The sequence below is a fragment of the Hylobates moloch genome, unplaced genomic scaffold, assembly GCF_009828535.3.
Source record: "Hylobates moloch isolate HMO894 unplaced genomic scaffold, HMol_V3 SCAFFOLD_11, whole genome shotgun sequence".
Taxonomy (NCBI): Eukaryota; Metazoa; Chordata; class Mammalia; order Primates; family Hylobatidae; genus Hylobates; species Hylobates moloch.
Genome location: NW_026652286.1, coordinates 88,747,135 through 88,772,257, shown reverse-complemented (window position 1 = coordinate 88,772,257; position 25,123 = coordinate 88,747,135). Strand labels below are relative to the sequence as shown.

Sequence of the window (25,123 nt, the reverse complement as noted above, 5' to 3'; positions counted from 1 at the left end):
GACTGGTGGGGCGTATTTTCCATATAATATATCATGGTTGTGTCTGAATGTAGCACTTCTGATCCCCAACCTGTAGCTCCAGAGAACCTTCTCTAGTCTCATCATCTTGTGTCTAACCCCTTAGCATTGACCAGGACCCATTCCCTACTTGCCCCTCAGTATGGCCAGGTAACTGGCAAACGGCAGAGTGCTGGAGGCAGCTCTCACAGGCTAGTGAGGATCCATTGTACACATCTCTTCCCAAGTCTGCATTAAGGGATATCACGTTGGCAATTTTAAACTGGAAATGTGGGAGTATTTACACCATGGTAACTGGCAACCACTGCAAATCAGGGCTTTCTTTTCCCCCAGAGAGCTGGCTATAAAACATTTACCGCCACACCATTGTTGTCAACATTATTCCTTGTTTATCTCTTTGCATGACTGGCTTCTTCTAATCCATAAATTTCAGCTCAAATATCACCTCTTCTGAGAGATATTTTTATCCCAAGTTACCCCCACTCCCTTCACTTTCTATTATATCATCCACTTTTCCCTTCAGAGGGTATATTTCAATCTGTAACTATCTTGTGCATGTATTTTGTGTTCTGGTTTATTGTTCATCTTCCTCCCTAGAAACCTTATCTTGTCTCATTCACTGCTGTATTCTCAGCATCTAGTACAGGCTCGGGCACATAGTTGGTGCTTCAAAAATATCTACCTGAAGAATAAATAAAAACAATAAATGATTCTAACATCTCAGGCATCAAAGATGCAAAATACAATAGTTTGTATACTTGTGTGTGTCTCCTACTACATTCTGAGTGTTTTGAGATTGATTTTCAGCATATTCCCAGGACCTAGCACAGTGCCTGGAACATAGCAGAGGATCATTAAATTTTTAAGATGAATAAATGTAACATTAGATACCAGCCAACTCATGTAAGTTTCCCTGTAACACCCCAGAGAACTCTATTCCTTCACCTTCATCGACAACATAAAAACACTACTGTTTTCTTCTGAGAAAGCAAAACCTCAAGGCAGGAGTTTGTCCCCACTAGCACTGCTGGAAAGATAGGAGTGGCATCAATTTATCTCATCCAACCTGTATTTTTCTTCTCTGACTGGGTCAGAGCAATTCATTATGTTACCCTTAGGCAAGTCCCCAAATGGGAATGAGAAAGGCCATGGCCCCGTCTCTTCCAGTGGGCTGCAGCAGAGATAGCTTTCCTTGCATGGATGAATAGCTGTAAGCCACCTTTGCCCCAGCCTCCTGGAGAAGGCAAAAGAAGTTTTCTAAATGTTTTCCTGCCATGCGGATCACTGAATTATGCATGAGGCCAAACCTAGGGAACAGCAAATCATTGTGGGATGGAGGGGCACGGTTCATCCAGAAAGGGAAATCGAAACCTTACTTGCCGCCTCCTCAGGATGGCGTCCCTCAATTGATAAGTAGTGTTATATTATTCCACATCTTTAATAGATTATCGATGCATTTGACAATGTTATAATCCTGGTGTCAGGAGTAATTCTTTCTTTTTAGTATGCTGCACTTACTACACTCAGGCAAGGCAGCTTGGACACAGGGCCTGGCTGATCCAGCTCAAATCAATTAGATCCAGGACTTCTCTGGGCATTGATGGGCAGGATGAAAAAAAGATGCATATTCATGATTTGCCTCAAAAGCAAGAGAGACCATGAGACAGTGAGTCTACAGGAGTCTTCTGGTGATACAGGTGAGAAGGCCTCTTTCTTTCATCTTTGCATGGAAGATGCCAAGTACCGTGCCACCATGGCCATAGTACTCAATATAGGGCTGTGACATCCACCAGTGGCAAGTGGTGCTGCTCTCAGCTGAAAAAATGGAAAGGATCATCTTCATCTCAGTTGGCACTGCATTCCCAGCAGTGTTTTCTCCCCTGTCTCAGTTCTTTTCCAATGGGTAGTCGTGCTTCTGGCCCAGAGGACTCCAGTCATTTCATAAGGCAGAAGTTCCTCTAAATACCCCAAAACACACTCAGGAGTAGAGTAGGGATGGATGTGGAATCTTTGGATATGGATCTTGGGCAGACGACAAAATCCTTAAACTGAGCAGAGAGGGCCATTGAGGTCAGCTGTTTGCATCTCAGGAAATTCCAGCAAACCTTGAAGAGCAGAGGAGGAGCAGCCTAGTTAGAGATCTACCAGCCAGGCTTTATATTATTCAGAAAAGCATGATCTTGCAATAAAAAATTCTTTTTCTGGAAAGTCACAACCTTCCCACTCACCTCCTGTATAGTGGAATGAGTGTTGGAATTGAAGCAAAAGAAAAAAAAAAAGATATGAGTTGAGTACTGGGTTGGCCATTTTTCAAAGCTATGTGACCTTGGTTGCTTAGTCTCTCTTAACATTATTTATTCCACCAGTCAAATGGGAACAATTATAGATACTCTACACTACTCACAGTTTTGTGAGGGAAAAATAAAATAAATAAAATGAGATGATACAAATAGAAGCCATTTGTAGCCAAGTGCTATATGAACTTCAGGGACATTTGATCTGCCAGCACCCTTCCCTTCTTCTAGGAAGTGTCCTCTTCTTCTTGGAAATGTTTCTCTCCTAAAAGGAACCATGTGGTTTAAATAAAGGCTGCCATGTTGTTACTCCATGTATGGGTATCTTTCCAAAGCCAGGCGTCATGGCCACCCCTGTCATAGCTGTCATCATTGAATGGGATGGCTCTGAGGTGGGCATCTAAACTCCAGTGAGGCATTCAGAGCCCTTCCCCAAGGGTTTCCATCTTACTATGAGAAGAGTGTGAAGCAGTTCTCTCTAGGGGTGGAAGCTGAGAGATGGGAGGCATGGAGGTTGTTGGTCGTTCTGTTCCCTAATGCATGGAGGAAGCCGGCTGCTGAGGGAGAAAATGAAGCTGCACAGAGAGAAAATGAAGAACAGACAGAGATGAAACACAGAGTTACTGTGATATGTCTGGTTCAGATTTTCCTGTGGGTCTAAATGAATCCTTTCTTGTCCTATGGCTTGGAAGGATATTATTTCAGCATCTTTCAAATACTTTCCTCTTTTTGCCTAAGCCACTTTCAATTTTATGTCTGTCACTTAAAACCAAAAGAAGCTCCACAGAGAGGCAGCCATTCATTATTTTGGTTCTTAGTTCCAGGTTGGTCGTGGATCTCACATCCTGATCTCTCTGCCTTGCTATTCACAGAACTCATTCTCCAAGTCCATTGCACTTGCCTTGTCTTTATTCATACTATGTGAGCTTTTCCCATGTTCCAGGGCCCCTCCCAAGCTTCTGGGTCTGCATATAATCTAAGGAAGATATTTGGATATTATCCTGAGGAAACTCACTCAAGCACCATGCCTATAAAAGCACTCGGTTAGGAGGCCAAGCCCACTTATTTATTCTGATGCATCTAATTATTTGTTTTATTTTCTATAGCATGCATTTATGTAGAAATTGTCAAATATTTTGTGGAATGGGATAGGTTAGGTTATAACTAACTAAAAATTGCTAAGCTTTTACTGTCAGCTGAGAACTACTGGGAAAAAACAAAAATAAGACATGCCCTGCCCTTGAAATGCATATAGTCTTGCTGAGCAAACAACGAAAAGCTAGAGAACAAGTCAGAAAAATAAAACCTGGCAAATTATGAGACACAGATAAGTGTTTCAAACAATGACAGAAGGTAAGTCTTTGATAGACTAGGGTGTTTAGGGTAAAATTCCTACAAGGTGTAATCTATTGGAATTGTTTTGTTAGACCAACAGAGTATTTAATAGTTTAAAACTTGGTGCTTATTACTTAAAACCAGATTTCATACGTTTTAAAAACATGTGTTTCTGGGCCGGGCGCGGTGGCTCATGCTTGTAATCCCAGCACTTTGGGAGGCCAAGGCGGGTAGATCACGAGGTCGGGAGTTCAAGACTAGCCTGGCCAAGATGGTGAAACCCTGTCTCTACTAAAAATACAAAAATTATCTGGGCGTGGTGGTAGGTGCCTGTAATCCCAGCTACTTGAGAGGCTGAGCCAGAGTGTTGCTTGAACGCGTGAGGCAGAGGTTGCAGTGAGCCAAGATGGCGCCACTGCACTCCAGCCTGGGCGACAGAGAGAGACTCCATCTCAAAACAAACAAAACATGTGTTTCTGGTTTCTTTTGATAAATGGGGGGACAATTCTCACTTCACAATAACCAGCTGGGATGGAGTAGCTGCTCCCTTCTTTGGCCTGAGTGGGAACGCTCCAGTTACCTGACTGGCTTCATACCTTTGGGTTCCCCAGGCTGGTTCCCAGAAGCATTTGAGTTTGCTACCTGAGGCCCAAGTTGGAGCTCAAAAGGTCCCAGCTCCCCAGCAGCTGAAGGAGGAACTTTAGGACCGACACCTATCTAAGGTTGATGCCTACCTTGACAAGCATCCAATTCATTATTTTAAAAGTGTCATTGAAAAGCATACCCCACGCCGGCAGGTCTAGGCTGCACTCACCCACCACGCGACAGGTGAACAGGCTTCTCTGTAGGAACACAGAGGTAGAGCAAGCCTTCCTCAAGTCATCAGCTACCCAACACCCGCCACTCTGAGCCTCAGATTTTCTTCAGAGCCTCTTCCTTCTTCTTCTCCTTTTTAATGTCCACATTTTTTTTTCACTTCGTTGCATTTGAATGCAGATGATACAGAATGAAATTCCTTTGGCGGCTGTATGTGCGGGAGTGCGCAAAAGTATTTATGAATCCTAAATGAAGCTGGCTGCAGAGCCAAGGAGCTCCAGCAGAGCGCCGGCGTGTGTGCCCGCCGGAGTCTGATCTCTTACATGGGAAGCTGCGTTTGATATCTCATTTGTTGGCTGTGTTCCTCGCAAATCCGCGCGCTGTTTAACCCACTTTGCCACAGCAGAAAGAGACGCAGAAGAGGCTCGCTGGGCATGGGGAAGGCGGTCCCACAGCAGTGCCCTTTAATGGTCAGAAAACAAAGAAAGCCATGGGGCATGTGGGAGGTGCTGCCACCCTCTGGCTGGGGGTAGCACCGCATCCTGCTGGACCAAGGGAGTTCCCCCATCCCTTGGAGTGGGGGGCCTCCCTGTCTCTATACCTCTCTGAGGTCCCAGAATTGCAGGTGAATCTGGACCGGGTTGGCTTTTATTGGGGCTCTTAGAAAAATCTGTGCTTTCCTTCTTTCTGGTTTCATAAGAAACTTCTCTTAGGCAAACCAAGACCCCCCTCCAACCTTGGCCTAGGAGAGACACAGCATGTAGCTGTAGCTGAATCCGCCTCTTTCTGCTAGATATTCAGCCCACGCATGACAAAGACTTTGGCAAAATGCTAGCAATCAGAAACCTGCTCTTCATAGACATAAAAGAGTCGGTACATAGGTCTCCCCAATAATGATCGTCTACATGCATTAGCATGTATTTTCTTGAGAAGTGAACTACCAGAGTTAAGTTCCTAAAAGCAATTCATTCTATTTACAACTTTTCTGAAGCCCCCGAGAGGGAATCATCTTGGAGCACTGCAGATACCACACTGAAAATAGTGAAAAACATTCAATTTAGAAACAATTTTATCTTGATTTATCTTTTTTTTTTTTCCTTTGTGAGTCAGCCCACTGCTTCTGCTCCTACTCTTACCTAAAGGTGGTTCCCTGCATGCCTCCTCCCCAGGTCATGAGGACAGGGGTGGTGGTGTATCCCCACAGTGTGGCCAGGGGTGGCCAAGAAGGATACCCGATCTTGCCTCCTGGTGGGAATGCCTCATTCTCAGAACTGCAGAAGGATGAAGAGGGAGCCGGAAAACAGAAGCTGCACCAGGTGCAGCAGCAGCACTATTGTTTGCTACAATACACAGATTATTCTCCAGGAGGTAACTACAGCTCTTTAAAACACTGACAATGTGAATGTCATGTCCTATTACCCCATCCTCTGGGCTAATAATAAGATTTTGTAACCATGTCAACAGCAAGAGAAAGAGAGCAAGAAAGTATCCCTCTGATTACATAAAGTGCCCAGGTACCTAGTATAGCCTTGTAAATCACTCAGCTCACAGGTATGTGCTGCCTAAAAAAGGCACGAGGTGAGGTCAGGCCTTGCATCTCCAGCAAAGCCAAGGGTGCACCTGCAATCAGGGCTAGGTAAGTAGTAAGCACCTACTGTGTGCCCACAACCATGTTCGGAATCAGAAGCAAACAGAGAAAGACCAGGTGCAGTGCAGTGGCTCATGCCTGTAATTCCAGCACTTTGGGAGGCCGAGGCGGGTGGATCACTTGAGACCAGGAGTTCAAGACAAGCCTAGGCAACCTGGTGAAACCCCGTCTCTACAAAAAATACAAAAATCAGCCAGGCATTGTGATGCATGCCTATAGTCCCTGCTACTTGGGAGACTGAGGCAGGAAGATTGCTTGAACCCCAGAGGCAGAGGTTGCAGTGAGCTGAGATCGTACCATTTGTACCACTCCAGACTGGGTGACAGAGCAAGACTCCGTAAAAAAAAAAAAAAAAAAAAAGAAAAAGAAAAGCAAGCAAGAAAACCAGATAAATAAATAATAAAAATTCTGCTTCTAAGAGAAGTTAACAATTAGGTTAGAGATAAGCCCAAGTGTGGGTTGTAAATACACTGGATTTAGACTCAAAAGACAGTGATCGAGATTCTCCCTCTTCCCTTAGCTGTGTGCTCTTGATGAGACAGTTTGTCTCCCTGAGCTTCGGGCTTCTCAGCTGCAAAATATGGGTGATAATACCTAGTCCTACAAGCCTCACAAACTTCTCATGAGGATGAAATAAAAAATGTAGTCGTTTCTAAATCAATAGTGCAATCCTTTTAAAACAGAAAAAATTGTATGTGAAACTCTAAACTGAAACACAGATCAAAAGCTGAGCTGCTGTAGTTAGAGGGGGCAGGGACATAAGCATGAGGCTTATGTCCTGAGGGTGAGGCACGTCCTGGCCCTGGGGGCACCCAGGAGTACCCTATAGCTCTGAGCAGCATCATTTGAGGACCAGAGAGGAAATGCTTTGAAATAATGTATTATTATAATTATCAAGAATAATACAAACTGGCCATTCATGGAGGTAATTGTAGAAATGGAGAGAAGGGAGAGATCAATGTGAGCTTCAGTGCTTAAATAGTAGTAGGACCCATGCTGCTCCTTAAAGAATAGCAAGCATCTGGGTAGGCAGAGAGGAGTAGAGAGAGGATTCCAGTGGGGGCATGGATGTGAGCAATGGCATGGACACGAGATGAGAACTCATGTGTGCTCTTCAGGGACAAAGAAAGAGCCAACCTTGTGAGAGCAGAGCCTGTGTGTACTGTGGTGGTGAGGTGTGGATGTGCTTAAGGCTGACATCTTTAGGGTCAATGTGATTCACACTGGGACCCCACAGGCAGATACTATTGGAAGACTGAACCAGGTAGGAGCAGGCTGGTGGGTGTCTGATTCTATTGTAGCTGGGCTAATTCTTGGCTTGAACTCCACCTGTTTATTGGAGTCAAATTTCCTTCATCAAGGGCCATTTACTCTACTAATGATGATCCTTTGCTTTGGACTCTGTGATTCCTAATTGCCGTCTCACAGCTCTCCATGTGTTCTGCTCGCCTCTGTCACTAACTGATGTAGATGGAGGTGTTCGCCCCCAGCCTCTATGGAAGCATCCCCCTGAAAGTCGGTTTACTCAAAATTTCAAGCCTTCCTATACCCCGCATGGGGCACACCCACTGAGGTGCCTCTTTAGGTCCTTGTGCCCCTGGGAAGGGCTGTCCGGCCCAGGCTTCTCTGCTGAATCCCCTCAGTCCCCAAGGATGACTGACCTTCTCTGCTTGTCTCAGAACACCTTGTTGTCTTGTCCTCTTTGAAATGCCTGACAGCAGCAAATGCTTGGGTCTAAAAGCAAAATAATGAAATCAAATGAAAGCTCCCCAATTTCTCAACCGCTTGTCCTTGGTCCAGTGTGGTGCACGGCATGCATTATTCAGAGAGAAGCAGCTGTATTACCTGGAGCAGAAATTCTATTTTTCAGGCACCAGTCTGGAGGGATGGCTGGAGTGGAGCTGATGGCCCTGCCCAGGAGCCTGAGAGTGCTTGGGGGTGGAGGAGAGTCCAGCTTTTGCATTGCATTTGAGGAGGTCATCAAAGTAGCTGCCTAGTCAAGAGAAAGGTCACTTTAGTAAGTGAGCCCAGTTTGAGAGAAGGGAAGCCCAGACAGGCCAGGCATCTATGAAGGGAGCCAGCAGGAAAGATTACAGGAGAAAATATGCAGACTGTCTGGATGAAGGGGCTCCTAGTTGTTTAGAAGACTTCAGATACATGGCCTGTACTGCAAATCATCCCCCACGAATGCATCAAATACATGAAGATAATATTAATAGGACATAGAATATCTTCTAAATAAGAATGCTATGAAAATCCATGTGGGTGTGTATGGAGTGAGAAGGACAGGGTTAGATTCATGGTGGTGGATTGTACTGTTGTTCTAGGATATTCACTTTTTCCCCTTGAGAGCATTGTGCATCCATGTGGCTTCCCTGTGGCTTGCGGTGGCCTTTAGAAAATGGAGTACATAGCCGGGCGAGGTGCCTCATGGCTGTAACCCCAGCACTTTGGGAAGCCAAGGTGGGCGGATTATGAGGTCAGGAGATCGAGACCATCCTGGCCAACATGATGAAACCCTATCTCTACTAAAATACAAAAATTAGCCAGGCATGGTGATGGGTGCCTATAATCCCAGCTACTCGGGAGGCTGAGGCAGGGGAATCTCTTGAACCTGGGAGATGGATGTTGCAGTGAGCCGAGATCGCGCCACTGCACTCCAGCCTGGCAACAGAGCAAGACTCCATCTCAAACAAACAAACAAGAAAATGGACTATATTCCATGCCCCCACCTCCTGCCCCTGTGTGCCAGCTCCCCACACGCCCATCAAGCTTGGCCATGTGACTTACTTGGATTCATGGAATATGAGTCAGTTCAGAAGCTACAAGGAGTATGGCGTGTTCAGTCAGTTCTCTTGCTCAGTTCTTTCTATTGTCAGACCAGCAGGTCCCAAATTAGGGGCTGTCCTTTCGGCCTAAGTCCCTGAATGAGAAGACTCGTGAAGCGCATCTGCAGCTGCCAACATGCTCTGTGAACAAGAAATAAATGCTTGTAAGATATAAGCCACTAAGATTTTAGGGGTTGTTTGTTACCATAGCAAAACTGGCTGATATAGTTAATGTCAATCAGTGATGAGGAAATTAATCATGTCTGCCTTGAGTTAAGCTTTTTTAAACTTGATTTGTTTATTTAATTGACTGTTGTCATCTTCACTTGGGGTGAATAGCATTGATAAATAAGAGGGGCTGTTTGCTTTAATGAATCCATGGGGGAGTGTTGTTGATTTTTACAGACTCCACATATTAGAATTTGACAAGTCCTATGGCTAGGCCTCTAGCTGGGTTTCCCTTTATTAGTGGTTGACAAGGTCTAAACGTAGCATAGACTTGGCCATTTTCTGCCCTCAACCTGTGGAGAACACAATCCCACAAGCTCTTCCCTGGAATCCTACCTACTTTGTGTGGACAGCCTTCTTCAACTCCAATTCAGTGACTAATTAAGCCCTCAGTATGCCCTGGGTCTTGGGAGTGTATCTCCATTATCTCATTTGGTCCTCCCAACAATAATAATAGGTGTTATTGTTGCGGTAGTTCATTTAGGTTGCTATAACACAATGCCATTGATTGGGTAGCTTATAAACAACAAAATATATTTATCAAAGTTCTGGAGTCTGGAAGTCTAACATCAAGGCAGATTTGGGGTGTGGGGAAGGCTCGTTTCCTGCTTCATAGATGGTGCCTTCTTGTTGTGACTTCACGTGGTGGGAGGGGCTATCCAACTTATTGGGGATTCTTTTGCAAGGGCACTAATGGCAATCATAAGGGCTCTACTCTCATAACTTCATCACCCCACCAAGGGCCCCATCTCCTAATACCATCCCCTTGGGAGCTCACATTTCAACACGTGAATTTTGGAGGGACATGAAGATTCAGGCCATAGTGATTGTTACATAGCTTTTGAAGAAATCAAGGATCCCAAGGGTCACCCAAGGGCACAAAGCTGGTAAAGGGAGATCAAGACGTCGACCTAGGTTTCTTTATTCTTAGCCTAGCGCTGTCATCACCACACCAAGCTACATGGATCGAAGGTGATCTGTGTCAGCTTAGCATCTAGGGTCAAATTTGCCAAAGGCTCGGGGACATGGGTTCATGGGCTTGTGGTAGGAAAGTGGGGTGGAAGACAAGACCCTTTGTACTTTATACATTTATATTACAATGTATATTTTATTGCCCAACATAAATTCATTTAAATTCTATTCCTAGGACAGGCAGTCCAACAAGCTACGAGACTGAACTCTAGGTAGGTCCCACCTTTTTGGGTGGGACTTCTGTGTCCTCTTGGAAGAAAAGCATTAGTGAAATTAAAAATAGATACCTCTGGAAGACAGCCAGTCTCCGAGGGGACTGTAATGTCTGAAGAACATTCCCACTCTCAATTCTCTGAGAGTGGCAAGGGTGTTGTATTAACAACAACAACAACAACAACAATAGAACAATAGCTTTGGTGTCAAATATTTTACAAAATGCTTTCATATAAATTGCCCCTCTGCTGCTTGAGAAGGCCACCAAGAGCCGCTTAAATATACGCTGTTGCCAGGCTGTTGATTGCCATCTGTCTGGGGCTCAAGGATTCCAGGAGCAATGATATTGGACTCCCCCTACTGCTGGGGTACAGATAGGCAGAGGCAAAGAGGCAGGCAATAAAGAGATGAGCTTGTCCTTGCATTCTTGTTTGGAAGGATTGAAAGATTCTCTCCATGAGCCTAAAAGAAGAGTGTTGGGTGGAAAACTCTATCAGTACAAATGTCACGAAGGCCTGGGTATTAGAGGCTTACTCTCAACATACTGGTGACGATGTGCTGGTTCTATTGCATGAAGTCAGAGACACCTTATGCTGACCCCAGGACTCCTCCAGCCCCTCTCAGATAGAAATCAGTGAGGGGCAGGCCTAGCAGGACTTAACGGAGTCATCTCATGTCTCTCTTGCCTCCAGAAAAATAAAATGTCTCCTCGATAGGCTGGGGAGCCCAGCAGCAACTGAAGAGGCCTTTCCCTGTCCCTTGTACCATCAACTGACTGAACTATAGATTTGCCCTGGCTTCTTATAGGGACTTAGGGAGAAAAAGCAGTAGTTCTCGGTTTGCCTGTATATGACTCTCATACAATTGCAGCTCTCGGGAAGGTTTTGTGGGATCCACTATTTTCTCCCTAGCCAGCTGAATTACAAACCCATCTCCTTTAGAACAAAGGGGTCCCAGCAAGAGAGTGTGGATGACCCAGCACACGCTCAAGTTCATCACTAAGAAAAGTAACTCCAACACACAGCCATGGGATGGAAGTAACATCTATCTGAGAAGGGTCAGCATGTTCCCTGGAGTCTGGCCTCAGGTCCTGCAAAGGGAAGGGTTTGGGAATGGACTCTGGAACAGCCAGATCTCCCCACTCAGTGCAAATGAGAGAAAACGGGGTAGAACATCTTGCTCTTCCTGGGGGCTTTCTGAATTGAAGCACACAGCCTGGAATGTTCCCCTAGAGTGATGCTGAGGGCCTGAAGAAATGCATGGGTCTTACTGACTGTGTGCTAGCCCCTCTCCTTGGTTTTTCTGGACTGGGGGCCCACCCTGTCCCCTTGTGCTAGGTTCTGAGTACATCTCCTTCTAAGCTTTGTTACCCTGACATCTGCATTCTGGCTCACCACTGCAGACTAACATGGTCAACAGAAATGAGGCACACTCTTGAAGAGTTACGATTCTTTCTTCGTGTAAGCTGCTTTGAGATCAAGCAGAGAATCACACATAGACCTGGTTTGTGAGTGTCTCACATTCTGAAAGCCTCAGGCTCTGAATCCTAATCCTTTTCCTTTCCACCCTCTTGTTTCCCTGGAATCCTGGGGAGTAAACAGGTAGCTGCCTGTTATACTGTCCCCTCGGGCCTGCTCCCCCTGGGGAACCCCAGCTCTGCCATACCCAAGCCTCAAGCTCTCTTCTGAGGGTTTCTTATGCATGGGTCTCTGTGCCAAACCCACCCTAGGCCTAACCTATCCTCTCACAATAGCTATGGGACCAGGAGCAGGCCTCAGACCCCAAGGTAGCCAATTTCCAGCCTGCCAGTGGTCTGTATGGTGGTCAGGCTTTTAAACCTTCCCAGTGAGTGGTGGCCAGTTTCAGATGATGACTAGCCACATCTGTCTGAATGTAAGAGGTACAGAGATTTGGCTGCTGAGTTCCTTGGTGATGGTAGAAGCCAGAGAAGCAAACGCTGAGAGTTGCCAGGCTCTTCTGTGGGGGGATTCTAGGTCAAGGACAAGGCCTGCTGCTGGGGGCATGATCTGCTGACCTTGTCTCAAAAGCTGGTTGGCCCCTGAGCGGCTCCCAGCCCTGTCTTTTCATCAGGCTGCATTCCTGTGTTCTTGCAACAATCTCAGCAGCCTGAGTACGTTTCTTTTTTCTTGGACCTAAAACTCACACAGAGAGCATCGTTGAGAAACCTGGATTTAGAAGGAAGAGCAAAAACAACTCATCAGAGCTTTCTTGGGCTCCCGCCAGTCTACTTCTTTTTTGCGCCCCCATGACATAATCTGGAGCCTGTCTGAGCAACCCATCTGGGTCAGGTTGAGGGGTGCCTCTGGCCCTGCCTTGAAAGCAATGATCTGTGGGAGGTTTGGAGGACAGCAGGAGAAGAGGCCTTGCCCCTGCTGTTGTGTAAGGCCAGTTGGGTGGCCAGTAGGGTGGGAAGGGCTCCGATCCAAGAAGACGTCCCTTTCCCCTTCTCCAGCCACTCCAAGCAGAGGAAGGGGAGAGGTGGGAGAGCAAAGTGAGGATGGTGAGAGTTGTGGTGGGGGCTGGGGGTGGGTGTGGTGGATGGGAGAAGGGAATAGGATCGCAACCTCCCCAGGTCTCTGGCTCTTGGCTCGGGCCCAGTCAGACAGTGGGGAGATGCATTGAGTGGGTGCCCAATGTCTGAGCTGTTCTTCTTGCTTCTAATTTTGGCTTCTAGTCTGATGTCCTCGCTTCACCCTCTCTGCAGCCAGAGCTGAGTCTCCCACTCCCCCGGGAAGAAAGGAGCTTTGTCTGCCCAGAAGTCTAGCATGCACAGCAAATGGAGAGATAGGAGTTTTGAAGCCCACCTCTTTCAGGAAGCTTTCTCTGCTTAATTGCAGCAGGACGCTCTTTATTCTAAGTTGTACCACCAGGGAATGTGAGTTGGACTGCCCGACCAGGAGGACAGGAGCCCTGTCAGACTTGCTTAGTGACTATCCTGAATGCTTAACACAATGTTTAGTCCAGGGAAGGGACTCACTAAATACTCATGGAAGGAAGAAAGGAAGAAATAGTTTCTTTTTTAAAGCCAAAGTGCTTTTATTTTAAAAGAAATGATACACAACTTCCAGTACGTACAGATAGATAGCAATGAACTGTGATGAAGGGATGGGAGCGGGTCCATGACTCTGCATCTAGGCTCCCTTTGTTTCTCTGCAACTCTCTCTGAAGAATCTCTGCATCCTTTGAAATTCAGAGCCAAACCCACCCATTTTCCAAATAAACTGAGGTCCCCAAAGGAAAAGTGGTCTGTCTAAGCCAGAACAGACACCCAGGCTATTGTATACGTGCTCTGTGGAGACAGTGAATTCACACATGGTAGGTGCACAGAAGCGTTGGATGAATGAAGCATTGGAGGGAGGCGGCAGGAGAGGGGGCGTTGCTGATTCCCAGGCTGTGTGGGCCTGGCAAGAGTCATGAGCAACACCCGTGAGGACGGATGCCACACCAGGATATTCCCCAAGTCATTTTGTGTATTTAAGTCTTAATTCATCTCCTCTAAATCTCTCCCGCTACATTAATGTGACGACTTTGACAGAAAGATGAATAACATTATTAAAGAAGCTTGTGAGCAAATTTCACTCATAAAAATCTCTCATCCACTCACATGCTCTGCAATGCCCACTCCGTGTTTGTTTCTGTCGACTTCCGAAGTGTCTGCTGCGCTGGGCCTCAGGTTGCCAGAGGAAGTACGTGGGAGGGTCAGAGGAGGGAGGAGGATGCATTTCACACCCACTCTTAAATCTTTCCCTTTCATTAAGAAAATAAATACATCGTTTGAACCAAGAGTCTCCAGGAGTGCCAAGATTCAGGCTGGAGAGAAGGAGAAGGCAACACAGAGCCTGCTTCAAGAAAAGCCTCCAGTGGGTGCACGGAATGGGAAGCACACACAGCAAGTGACTAGGGAGGGTGTCCTCCTCGGTGACCCACGACTCAGGACAGGAGGGAACCTAGCTACAAAGTCGTCATCTGTTGATTCCTCCCAACTGACGCTTTTCAAAATGCGGGCACAGGCCCAGCTGGAGACAGCTCTGGAAGCTGCCATCATATCCTGTTTCTCCTCCCAGAGCCCTGCTTGGCCTCGCTGGCTGGGGATTTATGCCCCTCTTTGCCAAGCCTCCCTGATGAATCGCATCCAGGATGGCAGCGAAGTCAATGGTATTCATCTCACCGACGTCTCAACCTTCTCCTTTAAATCATTGCTCATGTTGGCAGCCGTTTGTTCGCTCGTGACAGCCTGGCCCGGGCCTGGCTGCTCCATTAGTGAGCCTCCCAGCCGGAGAAGAGCCTGTAGGGCTTGGCAGGGGCTAGAGGAGCCTCTGCAACCTTCTCCTCAAATGCCACCCCTTCTTTACCTGGCCAAGCTTCCATTTGGTCACCTGAAGTCTGAGAATCTAACCCTAGATCCCCAAAGGATCCCCCGTCAGGCACACCTCTCACCTATCACTTACTGTATTATATAAAAAGTATCTGTTGATATTACCAGGTTATTAATGCTTCTAGGCCATGGACGTGCATGCTTCCTCTCAGTATTCCCAATGCCTAGTGGAGTGCTTGGCTCATAATAGGTACTCAGTGGCTGTTTGATAAACAAACTGTTTAAATTGTGGAGTGGATACAACTTCTTCGGAAAACTACTTGGCAGTCTCTGCTGAAGCTAACCATACCTATGCTGTATGACTCACTGGAGTTTATATCCAACAAAAATGAGTGCTTGTGTCTATCAAAGACATGTACAAGAATGTTCATGGCAACCTTATTCCTATAGGCCTAAACTAAAAATTGCCGAAATGTCTATCAACAGTAAAATAGGCAAATAAATTACAGGCATGTTTATTCAATGATTTGATTGCGTTTGTGTTAATGCAGCAATGAAAAAGGACAAAGTACTATTCATACAATATGGATGAATTTAACATTTAAAATGTCAAACAAAAGATGGCAGATACAAAAGGGTATGTAGTGTATGATTACATTTATATGAAATTCCAAGACATGCAGAAGTTATCTATGATAATTAGAGGTCAGAATGGTTATCTTGGAGGGGTGGATGGTGGTGGTAGTTATTGACTGGGAGGAGATATGAGGAAGCCCTCTAGGGTATTGGAAATGTTCTAAATTTTGATCTGGGTGGTAGTTATACAGGTGTGTACAGATGTAAAAATTCACTGGGCTATATACTTATTACCTGTATACTTTACTGCATGTAAGTTAAACCTTATTAAAAATGGTAAAGAAAATCTGAAATGGTTCTCATTCATTTTGTAATCTGTGCCTCAATGTAGTCTCACGCTACTGCATATCTAAAACCAGACAGAACTATTACATTGAGTTGTTACTATGTTTTAGATTATAAAAACAATTGATACATTGCATGTGCATTTTTTTACTCAAGAGAATGCCCTCTAGAAATTTTAAACATATCGCCCCCTGCTTCCCAACATCCTGAGTGCAAATCATCACATTCGAGAATATTTACTTCTTAGAACAAAAGAGATTCATTGCTTCCCAAGACCATGTCTCATTACAGTGAGACTGTAGGTACTAAGAAGAATTAGTAGCTCATAAAGATACGGGAGTTGGGAGGGGTAGGAAGCTGTCATAGCGGAGAAGCAAAGGGGGTTTGTGTCCAAGAACCTCAGCATCCTTAAGAGGTCTGAATTCAAGGTCTTTCTCAAGAAAAGCAAGGGGTATAAAACATCCCTTACTTTATCTCAGCTTAGTTCCCTGAAAACTAAGCCGTGTGTGCCTTGTGAATTCAGATGCTCCTAAATATACATGGGGCTGAGAGCTTGAACCACTGCAATCAGTTTGGGTGAAGACAGGAGCTATGTAGGAACAAAGGGGATAAGGTATCAAAGCCAGGTCCAAAGACAAGGGCTGGCACTCAGGAATGGTAATAAATGGAGCAACAGAGCTGCCAACAGCTCCTTGGCCTTAAAGCTTCAGCCTGGGTGCAAAATTCAAAAATCTCAAGAAAGAGATCTGATTGGCCCAGATTGAGTCAGTTGACTGTCCCTAGACCTATCTAGGCTGAGACCAGAGAGGAAGACCCGGTATTTTAAATGACTGCTCCTGCATTAAACATGGGGACGGTGGATGCTAGGTGCTAGTGAATGAGCAGTGTCCTTAAAGGCAGGGCTGGTCAGAGACAATACAATAAATACCCTTTATAAGAAACCTAGAAAGCAAGTGGTTCTTTCTTCAATCTACAGTTGTAGGCAGAATCGGATAAACATGATTTTCTCCTAACACTGTGACCATAAGATACCTATACTTGGTTGATGTAACCTATATATTGGCTTCTGTTATGGTGAGAGTTTGTTCATAGTTTGACCTTGTTTTGTTTCCTAGTTCTTCAGTCTGTTTGCCATTTGGCACCCTGATACCTCAATCTTGTTATTTTGACAATTTCTTGCCTGGATCCAGCATTCCTTTACTTCAATCAACTCCTAGTTGTTGGGTCTACAGTCCAAACTCAAGGGTATGATGGTAGAAACTTGACTGCATATTGTTGAGTTGCTGATACCATCTTGGTAGGTGAGGAGTTTCTTCTTGGGTAACCCATTTAACCTCTTTGAGTCTTATTTATCTTCAGGTACAAATCAAATAATATAAAATTCTATCTGCCTTCTTCATTACATCCCTTCATTTGATCCTCACAACAAATCTATGAGATGGGCAGATATTTGCTATTACAACTCTTTTCTCACAGTTGAAGAAAATGAGACCTAGAGAGGTCAAACAAGTTGCTCAAAGTTATAGATACCAGAGGTAAGTGGTAGATCTGGGATTCAAATTCAGGTCTTTTGATTACAAATCCTCTATTTGCCGAAAGATGGAAGGTTGAGCCAACCAAGTGACTTGTCAGATTCCTTCCAGATTTAAAATCTATGATTCTATAGAAAATAACGATATTAAGGTAATATTAGCTAACATTTATTCAGTGTTTGCTATGTTACACGCACAATTCTAAGCATTCTACACATGTAGCTCATTTTATTCACATAATAACCTCATGCTGTACATACTATAATTATGACCGTTTTATGGATGAGAAAACCAAGTCATAAAGAACCAATTACCTTGCCCAAGGTCAAATAGTGAATAAGAGGTAGATCTAGAATTCTAATGCAGACTTTCTGGCTTCAGAGCCTGGGTTCCTAACCCCTACTGCCTCCTAGGGTGACAAGAGGTGGACAAAGGAAACTTCCTTTAGAACTCTCAAAACAATAGGGACTGTCTGCTCTGTGTCCCTGGGATTACATAGCAGAGCCTCAATGAAGGTTTGACAAATCCTACCAAGGGGATCCAGGGCCCCATGGGAGGGTGATATAGCACTAAACACCTCCAATAATTAGGATGAGGGGTGGTGCAAGATGAAAGGAAAGGAGAAAGTGCATTTAAACAGCATACACTGTGAGGAAGAAGGCAAGAAATGAAGCATGGATTTGGGGGTTCCAATAGCGTTTGAATACTCACTATGTGTTTGAGCGTGGATAAGGGGCCTAATATGGCTGAACCTCAAGTTCCTCATCTGTAAAATGGGAATAACAATAATCCCTACCTCCTGGGTCTAAGGTGAGGATGCACATGAAGTACTTAGCACAGTGTATAATATAATAAGTGCTCAATTAATATGTGGTAGCTAGAAATGCTAGATTGGATGAAAGATCAAAAGAAAACCCCTTGGCTGTGCAGCTTTCTTTCCAAGGAGCTTTCATTCCAAGAGGGGAAGTAAGCCAGAAGAAGAGCATTTGTTGGGCATTCCTATGTGCTCCTCAGAGCAAAGAAGTGCAGTTTAGAATGAGTACTGTTTCAGTCGAGCCAGGAGGGGTAGCGATGGGACCTGGAGGAAACCAAGACACCAGGTAGTGTGCTCTTTTTTTTTTTTATATACTTTAAGTTTTAGGGTACATGTGCACAATGTGCAGGTTTGTTACATATGTATCCATGTGCCATGTTGGTGTGCTGCACCCATTAACTCATCATTTAGCATTAGGTATATTTTCTAATGCTATCCCTCCCCCTCCCCCCACCCCACAACAGTCCCCAGTGTGTGATGTTCCCCTTCCTGTGTCCATGTGTTCTCATTGTTCAATTCCCACCTATGAGTGAGAACATGTGGTGTTTGGTTTTTTGTCCTTGCCATAGTTTGCTGAGAATCATGATTTCCAGTTTCATCCATGTCCCTACAAAGGACATGAACTCATCATTTTTTATGGCTGCATAGTATTCCATGGTGTATATGTGCCACATTTTCTTAATCCAGTCTATCGTTGTTGGACATTTGGGTTGGTTCCAAGTCTTTGCTATTGTGAATACTGCCACAATAAACATACATGTGCATGTGTCTTTATAGCAGCATGATTTATAGTCCTTTGGGTATATACCCAGTAATGGGATGGCTGGGCCAAATGGGATTTCTAGTTCTAGATCCCTGAGGAATCGCCACACTGACTTCCACAATGGTTGAACTAGTTTACAGTCCCACCAACAGTGTAAAAGTGTTCCTATTTCTCCACATCCTCTCCAGCACCTGTTGTTTGCTGACTTTTTAATGATGGCCATTCTAACTGGTATGAGATGGTATCTCATTGTGGTTTTGATTTGCATTTCTCTGATGGCCAGTGATGATGAGCATTTTTTCATGTGTTTTTTGGCTGCATAAATGTCTTCTTTTGAGAAGTGTCTGTTCATATCCTTCGCCCACTTTTTGATGTGGTTGTTTTTTTCTTGTAAATTTGTTTGAGTTCATTGTAGATTCTGGATATTAGCCCTTTGTCAGATGAGTAGGTTGCAAAAATTGTCTCCCATTCTGTAGGTTGCCTGTTCACTCTGATGGTAGTTTCTTTTGCTGTGCAGAAGCTCTTGAGTTTAATTAGATCCCATTTGTCAATTTTGGCTTTTGTTGCCATTGCTTTTGGTGTTTTAGACACGAAGTCCTTGCCCATGCCTATGTCCTGAATGGTATTGCCTAGGTTTTCTTCTAGGGTTTTTATGGTTTTAGGTCTAACATGTAAGTCTTTATTCCATCTTGAATTAATTTTTGTATAAGGTGTAAGGAAGGGATCCAGTTTCAGCTTTCTACATATGGCTAGCCAGTTTTCCCAGCACCATTTATTAAATTCCCTGTTGCTTGTTTTTGTCAGGTTTGTCAAAGATTAGATAGTTGTAGATATGTGGCATTATTTCTGAGGGCTCTGTTCTGGTACCAGTACCATGCTGTTTTGGTTACTGTAGACTTGTCGTATAGTTTGAAGTCAGGTAGCGTGATGCCTCCAGCTTTGTTCTTTTGGCTTAGGATTGACTTGGCGATGCGGGCTCTTTTTTGGTTCCATATGAACTTTAAAGTAGTTTTTTCCAATTCTGTGAAGAAAGTCATTGGTAGCTTGATGGGGATGGCATTGAATCTATAAATTACCTTGGGCAGTATGGCCATTTTCATGATATTGATTCTTCCAACCCATGAGCGTGGAATGTTCTTCCATTTGTTTGTATCCTCTTTTATTTCATTGAGCAGTGGTTTGTAGTTCTCTTTGAAGAGGTCCTTCACATCCCTTGTAAGTTGGATTCCTAGGTATTTGGTAGTGTGCTCTTAACCCAAGGAGAGAGTTTCCCTCTCCATACCCCTGTAGAAGATAAAGCCTTAAGGAAGGAGCCTCAGTTAACATCCTGGCCCAGCCGTTTATTAGTTGCTCACCTTGAGCAGGTGAGTTACATTCTCTGGTGCACAGCATGAAGATAGGAGAACAGGTACCTAGGGCTCTAGTCCAGTGCCTGGCACACAGGAGGCACAATGTCCCTCTTTAGGTGGCTGTTAGTATCATCAGCAGTGGAGACATTACAGAGATGGCATGAAACGTCTGGGCCATCCCTTTCCCTAAACCAGGAGGGGCACTATACCTGCTGCCCTTCCCCATCCATCACAAAGAGCAACCCTGCTGAATCTTCCTTCCCCACTGCCTGGATCTGAAACCTTAAGAAATTCTCTTTCTGCTTTACCCTACAACTCACTAGAACACACCAAATATAGCAGAAATTGTACTGTAATTAGAGCCGGTTGAACTAAGCTTTGGGTAATTCACTGAATATCTCTTGAGCCTCCGTTTCTTCATCTATAAAATGAGAAAGACGTTTTTGAAAGGGTAGTTGTGAGAACGAAACTAGATATCATTTGCACATATTGATGGTCAAGGTTACTTGAATCTGCCATGAATCTGGAGGGGTGGGCTTTCTTTACCTCCTTATCTCAACCCCCTGTGCATCTTTCCTTCATGCCCTAAAGGGAACATAGCACTGGCTGCATGCAGATATTCTTGTTCTACACAATGGGCACACTCAGAGCTTGGCCTCTGCATGTACACATGCACATATGTACACACACACACACGAATGCATGGCACATGGGCATCTCCAGTCCATGTCCCCCCGACACATACGTGCACTGCACACAGACATCTCCAGTTCATGCATGTGCACGCGCACACACACACACACACACACACACACACACACACGGTATGGCTGTCGTGTGGCGAAATAGCAGCAGGAGGAAATTCCCCCATCCTCTCTCCCTATGTCGCTTTGTTCTGCCTGCACAGGCAACAAATTAAAACAAGAACCCCCCACCGCCCAGAGCTGCCTGGGCTTCTGCCACATCGGCTCTAATAATAGCTGAGCAGAAAGGCCCCCTGTCCGTCAGGCCCCGGAGCCAGGAGGCAGTGCTTTTCATTCGCAGCCAGAGAAGCGGCTGGGAGCTTTTGCTGTGTTTATTTGGTGTGACTTTGGGGCGATTATATATTGTTTCTTGTCCTCTCTCTAAGTGCTTCATCAGAGGTAGGGGCAGAACAAGGGGTGAAGGGGCAGTAGTGGGAAGGAAAGCAAAAAAGAAATTCAACTTCCTGAGAATACACACACACGGGGCGCTCCGTCAATGCAAGCACCAGCACACGGCAAAATTGAACTTTCCCTGCCTCACAGTGGTCTTTGAAAGCATTCAATTATCTGTCTGCACCTATAGAAAATGTTAGGGATTGCTTCCAGAAGCCTTTAAAAGAGTCTATACATAACAGAGGCGCATGCACACTCTCAGCGGCAGGCTGAAAAACAACAACAATCTATTCATTTACCTTTGAAAAAGCCAAAAAGGTATAAATTCTGCCCAGAAATGAATCTTCCTCTCTCTTTCTTTCTTTGTCTTTTGCCACATCCGTTCCCCACCTCTCACTCTGTCGCATGTTTATTTATTTATTTTTCAGCTAAGGCCACAGAAGGAGCCAAAGAAGGCGATGTTAATGCAGAGGAAATAAGCTGAGTTTATTTTGCTGGAAATGCTGGGTCCACTCAGGCAAAGCAAAGGCTCCTCAGACTGGTTCCCTGCAGGTCTCCCATTCAAATGGAATGCATTTTCATGGCACACCCACTGTGGCACAGCACCAAGCACTGCAGTGGATGCCACTTTACTGGGTTCTCCAAATGAATCTTCGAAGTGGATGGTGTTCCTCCCACTTTGCAGATAAGGAAAGTGAGGCCCTGTTCAGATCTTCTGTCTCTCAATCTGGATTTCTTCCTAGCTATACCATTTTTGTCTCCTTCCTGGGCTCTGAATCACTAGAAGAGACACTACGGTAGGCTCAATGGATCATGTCCAAAGTTAGCAACAGCAACAAAAGGAAGCTGGTTTAGTGGACAATGTTTATTAAAGGCTGAGGAATACTGTGATGAAAATAAAGATGAAGATGATGATGATACAGATGAAGTATAGGGAAAAATACTGACTTAGAAGGTGAGTGCCTTAGCTATTAATCTCAGCACTACTACTTACAGCTGTGTGACACAGTAAAAGTCACTTCACCTTTCTGTGTCTTCAAGAGGTTGGATGAGATCAATGGTTTATCCTTAGCTAGGTCTCTAAGGATACCCCTGCTCCCTGCATGGGCTGTGGGATAAGTGGATGGAACTTAGGAATCTGTTTCTACCAGAGAAGCCCCCACCTTTTAAAATATCTAGTTCATGTCTTGTAGTTCTGCATGATGGTTTGTTAGGAGAAAGGCTCCTACTATGAACAGGATGAGATCCAAAGGCTCTTCCTGCCAGAAGATTCCATGATGTGATGGTATCATGGCATTCAGAATCCAAGGAGCTCATGCCTCTCTCAGGACCTTAACACCACAGAAAGCAATGGCAGAAATAACTTGGGCCTAGATAAACAGCTTTGTGGTGGGCAAGGAGAGGCTGTACCCCTCATATTGCCACCGAGGCAGGCTGGGAAGACACTGCCGGTGGGATGAATCCAAGACCGGGATCTTGAAGGAGAGCTGAGGGCCTGAGGCTGGCGTAGCCATCAAGAAACAAGGGATATGTCAGTGAAGGGGTGACTGGAGTCACAGAAACTGGATGAGAACTGGAGAACTGGGTCAAAGTGGAGCTGGCTGAGGAGTGGGGAAGATGAGGGAGCAGCGCTGTGCATATCGTGAGCATTTGTCCACCTTCGTGGGCAGGTGGAGCTCAGTAGGTCTGGCTTAGGTAGGTAGGGTCATGATGAACAAAGGGCCGGTTGTAAAAACCTGGTGGCGCGTGCACTTCTCACCTGAGTCCCACTATCCCCTGTGGACACAAATCCTGGACAAAGCAGAGCATTCTCTGTTCCCAAGTGTGTTTTGTAAGGTGTTTAATGAGCCAGTCAATTTCAAATCTCTCAGAGCAGATGCAGTTCATTACATCTGTATGATCAAGGGTCTAATATTGAACCACAAAATCACGGGTTTGCAGCATTTTGGCACCAAAAAATCTTACAGGTCAGTTAGCCCAACTCCACTACCATTCAAAATCAGGGCTAGATTTTGGGGTCAACTTGCATTTGGAACACACATCTCAGAGCAGATGGGATGGGCAAGATGGACTGTTTCCCAAAACTGGGCCAGTACCTGGGAATGATCACCTGAAAGCAAAGCTCATAGTTCTCAGCTTTGTCTGAATTATTTTTACTCACACTAATTTGGTGAGATTGCTGGGAGGACTGATTAAAACCCAAGTTTGTCCAACCTGCAGTTTGGGGCCACATGTGGCTTAGGGCGGCTTTGAATGTGGCCCAACACAAATTCATAAACTTTCTTAAAACATTATGAGGTATATTTGCTTAGCTCATCAGCTTTTTTTTTTTTTTTTTTTTGTGGGGGAGTTTCTTTTGCTATTATACATCTCCATTTTTTTATATTTTATTTTATTATTATTATACTTTAAGTTTTAGGGTACATGTGCACAACGTGCAGGTTTGTTACATATGTATACATGTGTTACGTTGGTGTGCTGCACCCATTAACTCGACATTTAGCATTAGGTCTATCTCCTAATGCTATCCCTCCCCCCTATCCCCACTCCACAACAGTCCCCAGTGTGTGATGTTCCCCTTCCTGTGTCCATATGTTCTCACTGTTCAATTCCCACCTATGAGTGAGAACATGCGGTGTTTGATTTTTTGTCCTTGCCATAGTTTGCTGAGAATGATGTTTTCCAGTTTCATCCATGTCCCTACAAAGGACATGAACTCATCCTTTTTTATGGCTGCATAGTATTCCATGGTGTATATGTGCCACATTTTCTTAATCCAGTCTATCGTTGTTGGACATTTGGGTTGGTTCCAAGTCTTTGCTATTGTGAATACTGCCACAATAAACATACATGTGCATGTGTCTTTATAGCAGCATGATTTATAGTCCTTTGGGTATATACCCAGTAATGGGATGGCTGGGTCAAATGGCATTTCTAGTTCTAGATCCCTGAGGAATCGCCACACTGATTTCCACAATGGTTGAACTAGTTTACAGTCCCACCAACAGTGTAAAAGTGTTCCTATTTCTCCACATCCTCTCCAGCACCTGTTGTTTGCTGACTTTTTAATGATGGCCATTCTAACTGGTATGAGATGGTATCTCATTGTGGTTTTGATTTGCATTTCTCTGATGGCCAGTGATGATGGGCATTTTTTCATGTGTTTTTTGGCTGCATAAATGTCTTCTTTTGAGAAGTGTCTGTTCATATCCTTCGCCCACTTTTTGATGGGGTTGTTTGTTTTTTTCCTATAAATTTGTTTGAGTTCATTGCAGATTCTGGATATTAGCCCTTTGTCAGATGAGTAGGTTGCAAAAATTGTCTCCCATTGTGTAGGTTGCCTGTTCACTCTGATGGTAGTTTCTTTTGCTGTGCAGAAGCTCTTGAGTTTAATTAGATCCCATTTGTCAATTTTGGCTTTTGTTGCCATTGCTTTTGGTGTTTTAGACACGAAGTCCTTGCCCATATCTGTGTCCTGAATGGTATTGCCTAGGTTTTCTTCTAGGGTTTTTATGGTTTTAGGTCTAACATGTAAGTCTTTATTCCATCTTGAATTAATTTTTGTATAAGGTGTAAGGAAGGGATCCAGTTTCAGCTTTCTACATATGGCTAGCCAGTTTTCCCAGCACCATTTATTAAATTCCCCGTTGCTTGTTTTTGTCAGGTTTGTCAAAGATCAGATAGTTGTAGATATGTGGCATTATTTCTGAGGGCTCTGTTCTGTTCCATTGGTCTATATCTCTGTTTTGGTACCAGTACCATGCTGTTTTGGTTACTGTAGCCTTGTAGTGTAGTTTGAAGTCAGGTAGCATGATGCCTCCAGCTTTGTTCTTTTGGCTTAGGTTTGACTTGGTGATGCGGGCTCTTTTTTAGTTCCATGTGAACTTTAAAGTAGTTTTTTCCAATTCTGTGAAGAAAGT

The 25,123-nt window shown here is 44.7% G+C and overlaps 1 long non-coding RNA gene across 1 annotated transcript in view; it reads right to left on the bottom strand.

Annotated features, from left to right (window-relative positions):
- Positions 1-25,123, bottom strand: part of LOC116477448 (uncharacterized) — a 62,071-nt gene that overhangs the window by 4,322 nt on the left and 32,626 nt on the right. The window contains exons 3-5 of the long non-coding RNA XR_004250460.2: positions 8,902-9,080; positions 7,957-8,104; positions 7,773-7,845 (exon numbers count right to left, since the gene is read on the bottom strand). This is a non-coding gene — a long non-coding RNA (uncharacterized LOC116477448). The remainder of the gene's footprint in view (positions 1-7,772; positions 7,846-7,956; positions 8,105-8,901; positions 9,081-25,123) is intronic.